Consider the following 12,076-nt stretch of genomic DNA (forward strand, 5'->3'; position numbering starts at 1 on the left):
AAAGAAGAATTAAAACAGCATTGAAAGACTCAGTACTGCTAAGATATCTATTCTCCTTAAATTGATTTATAGATTCAATGCAATCCGTCTCAAAACTCCAGGAGGCTTTCTTGAAGAAAAGACACACTGATTCTATAATTTATCTAAAAATTGAAGAATATAGGATAGTCAAATAATCTTTAAAAAGAGAAACAAAGTTGGAGGACTCCCACTGTCTGAATTCAAGATTTACTATAAAGCTACCATAATCAAGACTGTGGTGGTGACATTAGAATAGACAATTGTAAGAATAGAATAAAGAGTCTAGAAATAGACCTCCTGTTCAAATGATTTTCAGTAAAGGCACCAACTAAATTCAATAAGGAAAGGAAAGTCTTTTGAACAAATGGTGATTTGACAACTGAGTAAATATATAAGGGAAAAAATAAGTCTCAATTCCTACTCTCAGCATACACAGAAAATAATCTGAGCTATAGTATCTACATAAACAGGAAACTCAGACCGTAAAGTTGTTAGAAGAAAACATAGTAGAACATCTTTCTGACCTTGGAGTAGATAATTTACCTAAAGAGGACATGATACATACTGTCCGTAAACAAATTGGACTTCATAAAAAATTTAAAAATTCTGCTCATCAAAATATATTGTTAAGTAAATTGATATACAAACTACAAAATGAAAGACAACATTTGCACTACATTTATACATATGTGTCTTATATATATCTAGCATATATATGAAGCCCTGAAAAAGGCAAAAAAAAATTTAAAAATTAAGTGAAAGAATTGAGCAGACAGTTTTTTAAAAAGAAGGTATATGAATGACCAACAAGCACATGATAAGATACTAAACATCACTACTCGTTAGGGAAATACAAATTAAAACTTCAATGAGATACAACTTCACAATCACTAAATGCCTAAGATTTTTTTAAGACTGATAATACCAAATGTTTGCTAGACTTTGGAGTGGCTAGAATTCCTACACATTGCTGCAAAGAGCACATTGGAAAACTCTTTGGCAAGTTCTTCTAAAGTTAACCATACATCAATCCTCTGACTCAGCAATTCCAATCTTAGGTACATATGCAAGAGATATGAAAACTTCTACAAGAAAGACGTGTATAAGAAGATTTATAGTTCTCTTACTCATTATAGCCAAAACATTGGAAGCAGTCTAAATGAACATTAAGAGAGAATGGATAAACAAATTTGATATGTATTCAACAAAAAACAAACAATAGCCTATTGCCTTTGAGTGGTGGAGAGTGACTAGACTGAGGATAGGAGGGAACTTTGGCAGCCATTGAAATGTTCTGTATCTTGATTGGGATATTGGTTATATAGGTGCGTGTATTTGTCAAAATCTACCATATTATCTACCTAACATGTATAGATTTCATTGTATGTAAGCTTTACTGCAACAAAAATTATGAGGAAACATTTGTATGAGAAAACTACAGTTAGTCCTTAGCACTGAAGGAAGAAGGCTACTGACTATTAGAAAATGTGATGGTAAAAATGCTAATAAATTTATCTCCCCTGAGAAATCCAATATGGCCAAAGATAGCACTAGAAATAGTGGTGAGTGATACACTCTATAGTAAGGTAATACAATTCAGTGTTTTTTCTTATTGAAATCTCAGATTATTGAATCTGTTTATTTTATTGTTGCTCTAAAATGAAAAAGACATTACATTTTTAATTGTTTAATTAGTTTTATGCCTCTTAAAGTATAAATCTTGGCAACAAATATAGTACTTTTCAAATATCTATCTGGAGGAACATTTATTCAATAAAATCAAAAGGCCATGAGGGCAGAGTGAATGGAGAATTTGAATCAAAGTAACAATATGATCTTAATTGTAATGATGAGATTAAATTACCACGTGGAATGTTTTTGATAAACATAACTCATCTGATTACCACTCCAATTAGCCAAAATTCCCTGCATTCATATTTAGCATTTATAATATTTAACAAAAACAGTTTACAATTGAAAAAATAGTATTTCATGTCCAGAATGGTAGAAAGGGAGTAAATTGGTTTCTTTAGGGATAGCATAATGATACTCTCATTTGTAACCAAAACCTTAAAATAAGAATAAACATTAATTACTATTCAACAAATGGTTGTTGAGGATCTGCCATATTCTGGGAACAGTGCAATGTCTGGAAATATCAAGATGATAGTAAGAAAGTCACAATCTAGGCCACAGCTCTGAATGGAGATGTTCATTATAAATAATGTAAGTACTTTAATAAATCTGTGTTTGAAGATTTATTAAGTTGATTTGATTTTTTTAATTTAGAAAGGTTTGTAGAAAAACATTCAAAGGAAAGCAATTAAAAATTGCCAATAAATATTCATGAATATAGTTATATTCTAGTATCTACTGAGAAATTGAAAACAAAGTGTTCAAATATAGTGAGGTTAAATGAGTCTTGATGCAGCTATACCGTGGAATAAACAATACATAGGTTAAAAACGTTCCTGACTTGGACTTTGGGCAAGACGTTTTTATCTTTTTCTACATCTCAGTTTTCCCATTCAAATAAAGCACAAAATATCTTCCTAACCTATACTGCAGGATTATTAGAATGGTTAAAAACTACAGAGTAAACATAAGCGCCTAAAAAAGTGAAATATTTTTAAAAACCCCACTATTTGAATAAAATGAGAAATTAGTAAGTGAATGTCACTTCCTCTTTATCACAAATGTCTACGTTCCTAGACTTAACAATAAACCTATTGCTTTTATGAATAGGAAACTGGTAAAAATAATATAGGAAAAGAGCCAATTCTAATCCTGTGGGTTTCTCCTATGCTGACTGAAGTTTCAAACTGAAAAGGTTTTCATAAGCATTTTCAGTTCACCACCATGTAGATGCATGAAGTGGGGAGATATGTTACCCATTGCCCTCGTTTATACATAATTATACTATATTTTTCTCATGAGGACACTTCATTCTTAGGTAAAAGTGAGTTCTCCATTGCAGTCAGAATGGCCATTTCATTAGACAAAGTCTTTGTTTCCCAACTCTTCTTCTTTAAACCTTTGCCTATCATTGCTAGTATTGTGCCATGCTGCTACATGCAACAAAGGTCTCCCTTTTCCAGCTGATTATCAAATGTCTTAGACTGTTTTGTGCTGCTGTAACAGAATATCACAAACTGGGTAATTTATAGCAAACAGAAATGTATTGGCTCACAGTTCAAGGGGCCACCATCTGGCAAGGGCCGTTCTTGCTGCATCGTTACATGGCATAAGGAATCACATAGTGGATGGTCAGAGAACCAGAGAGAGCAAGAGGGGGACAAACTTATTGTTTTATAAAGGCACAATTCCCAACCATGAGTGGAGCCCTCATGATCCAAACACCTTTTAAATGTCCCACATTTTAATACTGTTACAATGGCGATTAAGTTTCAACATGATGATGAAGGGGACAACCGTTCAACACAGGGGAGATTACTTGTGTTAGTCAATGAGTGAAATGTTCTCAACTATAAAAGACAAACCTAAGTAAAGAAAAAAGATGTCCAGCAAGGTCTGCTTAGTATTCCTTAAAATAATGTTATGTGATAATTATATGTTATCATACCCAATCAGTGAGTCCAGACATTCATCTAAGAAGAGTGCACCTTCCACCCCCACCTTAGATGAGACTGACAGAGAAGTTTGTCTCCAATCAAGCTTTACAAATTCAGCCAGGTTCACTGCTGTTTTTGCTCTTTTATACCCAGATGATTGATAGAAATGGCATCCAATGTCCGCTTTTCCCTTTCTTTCTGGGGGTCTAAAAGATGGGCTTTTACTATTTTCTTTTCTTTTCTTTTTGAGAAAGAGTCTCGCTGTGTCGCCCAAGCTGGAGTGCAGTGGTGCAATCTCGGCTCACTGCAAGCTCCGCCTCCCAGGTTCAAGGATTTTTCTGCCTCAGCCTCCCGAGTAAGTGGGACTACAGGCGCATGTCACACACCCGGCTAATTTTTTGTATTTTTAATAGAGACGGGGTTTCACTATGTTAGCCAGTATGGTCTCGATCTCCTGACCTCCGGATTTGCCCACTTTGGCCTCCCAAAGTGCTGGGATTATAGGCATGAGCCATGGCACCCAGCACTTTTACTATTTTCTAATAGAAATATTATAAAGTAGCAAGCAAATAGCAAATAAAAATTTTCACTGAATACAAAATGTAGACAAAAGGCAATCTCTTCTTTTATCTCAATCTTTGTTGTGGCTCAAGAAATTATTTCTTGGGAAAAGAACAGTCTAAGCTTTGCTTTGTCAGTTAAACAAATCTGTGCAATCCCCAACATAAAGCAAGCATTGAAACAGAGTAAATCAGAGAAAGTATCCTGGGCTTGCTACTAAAGGATTTTCTGAGTCTCTTAACCCATTAGATTCACATGACCTACAGTTATGACAGCATGTTCTGTCACCCAAAGAGAAATTACAGATACTTCAGGCTCAGTGCTGCAATCTAGAAGATTGAATGTGAATACTTTCAAAACTCTACCACCTTCAATTAAATAGTAGCATCTACCTATGTTTTTCTGCAAAGGCCATGGTCTTGGAAATACTCAATTTCTTCCTCTTCCTCAGTCCACAAGTCCAATTAATCACCAGGTTCTTTAGCTTTTTTATTATGAACATATTTTAAATCCATCTATTCCTCAGGTGCTGCCTCTGCCATTATCCTTGTTCAGGCTCTGATTATTACGCTGGCTGTTGAGATAAAGGATCCTTTGTCTAACCTCAACATCCTCTAAACCACTCTCCAGGCAATCACCAAGGTAAACTGCCAGCCAGAGACTTATACCATACACACTAGAAACCTACCAGTGTATCCAGATTTCTCTCAGAACAAGGTTCTTGTGCCTCATCATGATATAACAAAACCACCTGCAAAGCACAGGCAGGAATCTGGGGTCGCAGAGACTGCATTCTATTTTCAGTTCTGCTGCTTGGTTGGGGAAGATACTTTTCTCTCCCAGGCCCAGGTAGGGTAGGCAATCTCTGTCTCATAGGCTTGATATGAAGGTTTAGTTGAATAATGAATTCATGACATTTTTCCACAGTAGCCAAATACAGAGTAAACTTTCTAGAAATATTCATTACTACTTTTATTATTATTAATACTTGAATAAAATAATTCGTGTGCTATTGCTGTAATTGTTTACTGATCATTAATTTTTTCATTGCTTTCTCTCCTTATTCAAGGAACTTGCACACTATTTTTTCTTCCTAGCCTGCACTAGGCCACCAGGCATCCCTTATGGTCATAACTCCATGTCGACTCCCTCTAGGCAGGTAAGGTGGTCAAAAGAACTATCTGGCCAGTCTCTCTGACATGGCTCTGTGGCTTCAAGAAAATGTATGTGAACGAAGCTCCAAGAAACATGGAAGAGGGTCCCCAATAGTTTTTTTTTTTTTTTCTTTGAGACGGAGTCTTGCTCTGTCACCCAGACTGGAATGTAGTGGCTCAATGTGGGCTCACAGCAAGCTCTGCCTCCTGCACTCATGCCATTCTTCCATCTCAGCCTCCTAAGAAGCTGGGACTTTAGGCGCCTGCCACCACGCCTGGCTAAATTTTTATATGTTTAGTGGAAACGGGTTTCACCATCTTAGCCAGGGTGGTCTCAATCTGCTGACCTCGTGATTTGTCCACCTTGGCCTCCCAAAGTGCTGGGATTATAGGCGTGAGATATTGTGCCTGGCAGATAGTCTTAAACTAAATTTCATGTGAGCTAGTAGAGGGGAGGCCAGAAGAAAAAGATTTTGCAGGGATTATGGGGCAGCAAGAAGCTCACTCTGCTTTCTGTCTGCATTCTTAAAAGCTGGCAACACCTAACACCTGGTAAACAGTTGCCCACAGCATGGAGGGAAATAAGTGTTTATTGTATGTGGTCAATAGTTATTGACTGTAATATAACTGATATGAGTTATTTGCAGCTGGTGGTATTTAAAATAGTCATAGAACTGGACCCTGGCCCTGAGACAGTTAATTTCCTAGAGATCTAATATGGTTTGGCTGTGTCCCCACCCAAATCTCATCTTGAATTGCAATTCCCATAATCCCCACATGTCATGAGAGGGACCTGGTGAGAGGTAATTTAATCATGGGGCAGCTACCCCCATGCTGCTATCCTTGTGATAGTGAGTTCTCGTGAGATCTGATGGTTTTATAAGGGGATTTTCCCCCTTTTGCTCAGCACTTCTCCTTCCTGCCATCATGTGAAGAAGGACCTGTTTGCTTCCCTTTCTGCCATGATTGTAAGTTTCCTGAAGTCTCCTCAGTCATGCAGAACTGTGAGTCAATTAAACTTCTTTTCTTTATAAAACAGCCAGTCTGGGACAGTCCTTTATAACACCATGAGAATAGACTAATACAGGGCCCTTACCTTTTATTCTCATTAATCATTTAATGAGATATTTCACTCTTAGTATCCACATCTTTCTCTGGAGCTCAGTCATCATAGATAATAGAACATTGAGGTAAAAACTGCCACCAGGGAACAGGTGTTCCCATATTCCTAAATCACACTTACTTGGGACAAGATGAGCTTCCAAAAAAAGATTGCTATTTTAATGACGCTCATCACAGTCATGACTGGCTCAGGGCTTTCAAATCTCCTCCCTCAACTGCAGCAAATTTAGAAAGCCTGCATTTTTTAAAGCATTCTAAAAGATTCAACAGTTTTCTCCATGTAATCAGAGACACTAATTATCAAGCTTATTTCAGATAAAGTAGTAGTTAATGCCAATTTATCAAGACGGGAAATGAATCTGATTTTATTTCTATTGCAACTGCCCAAAGGCAGGTGGCTTAAGGCAAGTATATTTAGTTTAATGAGACTCTAGGGGATAAACAGTCTAAGTTTGAGCACCCTCATTATGCATCAGCAAATACAGTGACCTGCCTGCTGCAGGAATTCAATTTATATTTACATAAAACACGGCTGTAGCTAGTCCACTGATAGAAGCTAAGATATTAGACTTCCCCTCCCTCAGATGGAATTTTTGCATTCCTGCTCGAATACTTGCATCTTAAACTTATTTTGGAAGTAATTTCTTATGTTCTAAATGCTTTCATCTTTACCCCTTTTAAGCTTATTTCCAAAGCTTGTATTCTCTAATTTTCAGGTACAGTAAAGAGTCTAAAGCAACTTTTTGTCCTTTATTCATTAACATTTTCTCACTGTAAAACTGTCAAGGATTTACCATCATGCAGATTCATGGTTGCTCAATTCAGATCTCCAAGTTTCCTAGGACAGGTGCACACAAAGAAAACAATAACCCATAATTCTAGTGTCCAGAAGTAAACATTGGTGATATTTTAATGGGTTGGTCATCTGCAGTTCTTTGGGCTTAAACCAGTAGACTGAGATTAATCAAGGAGAAAAGATGAGAATTAATTAAGACACATGAGACACATTGTTGAGGCTGTGTCTAGAAGGAGAGATGTGGCTGGGCATGGTGGCTCATGCTTGTAATCCCAGCACTTTGGGAGGCTGAGGTGTATGGATCATTTGAGGTCAGGAGTTCGAGACCAGCCTGGCCAACATGATGAAACCCCGTCTGTACTAAAAAAAAATACAAAAATTAGCCAGGAGTAGTGGTGTGTGCCTGCAGTCCCAGCTACTCGGGAGGCTGAGGCCGGAAAATTGCTTGAACCTGGGAGGCAGAGGTTGCAGTGAGCCAACATTGCACTACTGCACTCCAGCCTGGGTGACAGAGCCAGACTCCATCTCAAAATAATAGTAATAATAATAATAAATAAACAAAAGGAGAGATGTCATGACTAGTTTCCTGGAACTGAATTTGGGGCCAAAGTCCTGCATGCTTAGTACCTCCCTTTGCCATACCTACTCTGATTTCTGACATACCACAATGGTTCAGCAGAACACGGATGGGAAAACATTACAAGAAAACATTCAGTCAAAATACTATACGTAGATAAATGATATACAGGCCAAAGGTGGAGTGAGGTGGCAAGAGAAAAAGAAATACAAGGGGAATGAATTTTAGAATTACAGTTCTATTCTCGGTCATATGGATTTATTTCACATCCTCATCCCCTTGAAGTTGAGAACAGCCATGCAATTTCCTTTGACCAGTCAAGTGATGAGTAGGTATTTTTCTTTGCATTTGTCTGGGTAAGTTTAAAGGTAAGTGTGAATATGCCATACACCTCTTTTCTGCTGACTGTAAATACTCCCAATGTGAGTTGCCCACCAGTCTGGATGCAGCGGTAAAGACAGTGCAAAGGCAAGTCCCTGGCTGACCTGTGATGGGTATGTGGTATGAGCGGGAAATAAACCTTTTCTCATGTAGACCATTAAGGTTGTTTATTACCACAGCATAACCTAATCTATCATTGCTGATATCAAAAGTGGGGTATGACTCAACCAAAAACTCTTACATTTGGGTCACTGCATTACAGCTCAGGGATTTGTAGTAAGAAAACGAATACTGGAGGCTGAGAAGATGATTGATCAGGATACCGCAGGGATGGAACATTTGATAAACTGTCTCCTGTAGCTTCTTGGAAGGCAGAGCGTGTTCCTGACAAACTTGTATCTTTAGAAGCAAAGGATAGAAAATGTTGGTAGTTTGTGTGCTGGTTAGGGCAGGCTCTATGTGGAAAGATAACGTAAGCAACAGATAATTTCAGAAAACAATTTATCAGTTTGTAAGAAGAGAATTAATGACAACTTAGTGTTTACTAATTCAGAGATCTATGACGTTCAAAGAGGCAAGTACTTCTCAACCCAAAACTGACTGGGGTAGGGGAGGCTGAGAATGTTTTGAGGCAGAAATCCTATTAAAAGTCAGGGTCAAGTCAAGGTTGTGGCCACTACACCTCATTCTTATCTCCCAACTTATTAAGTTCACTCAATGTAATGGTCTAACAAAGACTGTGTGACACCAGTAAATCTTCTGGATTTGACAAAGTCGTTAAGAGAGGAGTGATTATGAGAAGCGTACTTTCTGAAGTATAACAAACTCAATGTAACTACAATTAAGTCACAAAACATTGTGATTATTTCAATGATCGCAGATCATTGAAAGTGAGAATGCAAAGATGCATTGCAAATTTATAAGATGTGTGTCTGAAAAATGCTGTGGATATATCAGTGGGGTTTCTAGATCGAAAGGAACCAACCAACTTTAGACATGAGAAACAGACTATCCACTTTACTCAGAGATCCTAAACTTTGTGCTAAATAGTATGAAGGAATGGTACTTTTAAGTTCTGCCTTTTTGGGAGAAAACTGATACACAGCAGAGCAGAAACCCCAGATGACCTCACATGGATATATAGTGATGCATGAAATCAGCTCCGGTGATTTTAAAACCCTGAGGCTTGTTGTAGTTGTTGTTTTAAACCACAGAATAGCCCAACTCATTCTAACTAATACAGAAATACACATAAACATTTCTCAAAGTTAGAATATGAAAGATGTGTTTTTACTTCATATGCATTTTCTGCTGCTTTTAAAATGAGCATATATTATTCATGTAATAAAATAAAAATATTAAAAATAATTGCTTTTATAACAACATGAAATATAAAACAGAATTAAAGTGGATATAAGAAGTTAACAGAAATAAATTATTCAGTAAATAGTACTGGAATAATAGTTAACGAGTTAGAAGCAAAAGAAAAAAAGAAAAAATAATAAAACCTTACCTGTCACCTACATGAAATAAATCCTTAAGTCCTGACATCAACTCAAGTACCTTCACTGTTATTTCTGTTACTCACTGAAATTTGGGTAATGCTAATGACAAAAGATAATATAGCTCTTGCATTCAGCAGAGTGTTGTTCTCAGTGCCTGACATCTACTAACTCATTAATCCCAAGAACACTGTGTGGTAAGTTGTCACTATTATCATTCCTGTTTCATATATAAGAAAACGGAGAAACCAGAGAGGTTAAATAAATTACCCAAAATCACACAGCCAGAAAGTGAAAAATGAAAACTGGCTCCAGGATCTATAATCTTAACTACTATGGTATCTAAATTGTCATTCAAGATCATTTAAGTTAATGATTCATTAAGATAATTTTCACTTGAAAATAATGTCCTATTTTAAAAAGTATTTGAGAATACTCTTCTATAACATTTTGCTTTTATTTACTATTTTAATAAGGAAAATAGAAAAATGAATATGATGATGATAATGAAAAGAAGCATATGAATTTAATACACTTGAGAAAAATATGGGAATCATTAGATACAGCAAATTGTTAAATCCAAATCCTCAACTGGAGGCAAATTGGACTGTTGAATTTAAGCCAACCATCTGTGTATTCAAGTATAAAGAAAAACAACAGAATGAAAGAACATCTTGAAAATGCAAGAAACATTTTATTGTTGGTTGGATCTCAAAAGAGAGATGTTAAAACTTCTGGAAAGATGGCAGAGGACATACAAATTTACATTATTTCTTCCCTGAAACATGCAAAATTAACAAAAGGATTCAAAAGAAGGGAAGGAGGAATAAAACTAAGGAATGGCTACAACATATATAAACTTGGAAAAATCTATGTAGAACTGAACTATATCTGTGTCTGGCAAAACCTGATTGAAGTGTCACACCTCCCAGATTTCTATCTGATGCCCAACTGTGTGGCAGAGCCTCTCCTTATTGTAGCCTTTTATGTCCTTGATTACCAACTCCCCTCTCCCTCTCACACGCAGAGCTCTCTAGTTCTACCTGGCCTCCTACGTGCTACTGCCTGGTACAGAAACATCTGCTACTGTTTGAATACCCTTCCAGTTCAGTCACAGCTGCTTCTAATTTATGTAGCTGCCCGTGTCCTGAGTTTTTCAGCACACACTCCATTCAATTCTTCCTCCATCCCTTCCAGGTATGACTTTCTGCTCTGCTAGAAGAAATACTTGTTACAGTGCAGAGATGTCTCCAGAAACATCAGCCACTGTCAGAGATAACATTCTCCATTTTGTCTACTTGTCCACCATCGCACCCTGCAAACTACAGCTTGTGCATACAATGCAGAATCTTACTTCCAAGATGCCAAACTCCTTTCTTGGCAGGTGAGTTAATAATAGTAATAACAATAGCAACAATGTTAATCGAGATAGTTTTGACCCTGGACTCCATTGATTAGGAATAGATGCATACTGGGCTCCAGATTCTCTGAATCATGTATCCACAGTGTTATTGTCCCTACTGGTTAACAGGACCATGTGCAGCATATCAGGAAGAAATTACCCAAGTGTTTTTATTTGTATAACAGCCTCCTCAGATTCCGGAAATGATAGAAACTCTTCCCTATTTCCAATATTTCCTTCACGAGAATTGAGGCAGGGAGAGGGGTAGGGAGAATGAAAGTCTCTAGCACTCAGCTACCCTATTTACTGGAAGATTTCACGACGCTTGGTTGATTTTAATACTAAATACACATTTTTTTCTTTATCTAGATATAAATAAATCAAGAGCTATATATACTCTAACAATCATTCCAATGGTATCTACTTTTCTCAGACATCAGTCTTCTACTTGTAACATTTCTAAAATTTGTCACTTTGTAAGAATAAATTGCTCTCCAAAGGTCAAAGAAACCAGAAAAAGGGCTCCTCAAAGCTGTTGGCCTTTCAACATTAAATTCATTAAGCTTGGGTGTCAGAGGTTTTTGGAGGCTTGTTTTTTAATAACATTATTGAATGTAAAATATTCCCTGAGCACATTCATGTTAATTATAGGAAACACAGGGGTAGAAAAAAATGCCATATTAAGGATCTGCAAAATATTTACATTATAATAGACAGATGTGAATGAATATTTAAATAATACCTGAGCTTTTCAGATCTCTGATACTGGGCACCATGGTGAGGTTGCAAAGACAGCTGCCACTTAATTTTCCACTGTGGTCAATTCTTTGTGTGACAAAAAAATTCTGTCATTTTTTCTGTACCCTGTAAACTGCTTAACAAAATCTGATTTGTCATGTTGAGGTAATCACATTTAAAAAAATGATATTAGAATTTTAGGATTCACATTTAATATATACTGTACTTTTTTTTTTTTTTTTTTTTTTTT

Source organism: Rhinopithecus bieti, unplaced genomic scaffold, assembly GCF_001698545.2.
Source record: "Rhinopithecus bieti isolate Rb0 unplaced genomic scaffold, ASM169854v2 scaffold_18746, whole genome shotgun sequence".
Lineage (NCBI taxonomy): Eukaryota > Metazoa > Chordata > Mammalia > Primates > Cercopithecidae > Rhinopithecus > Rhinopithecus bieti.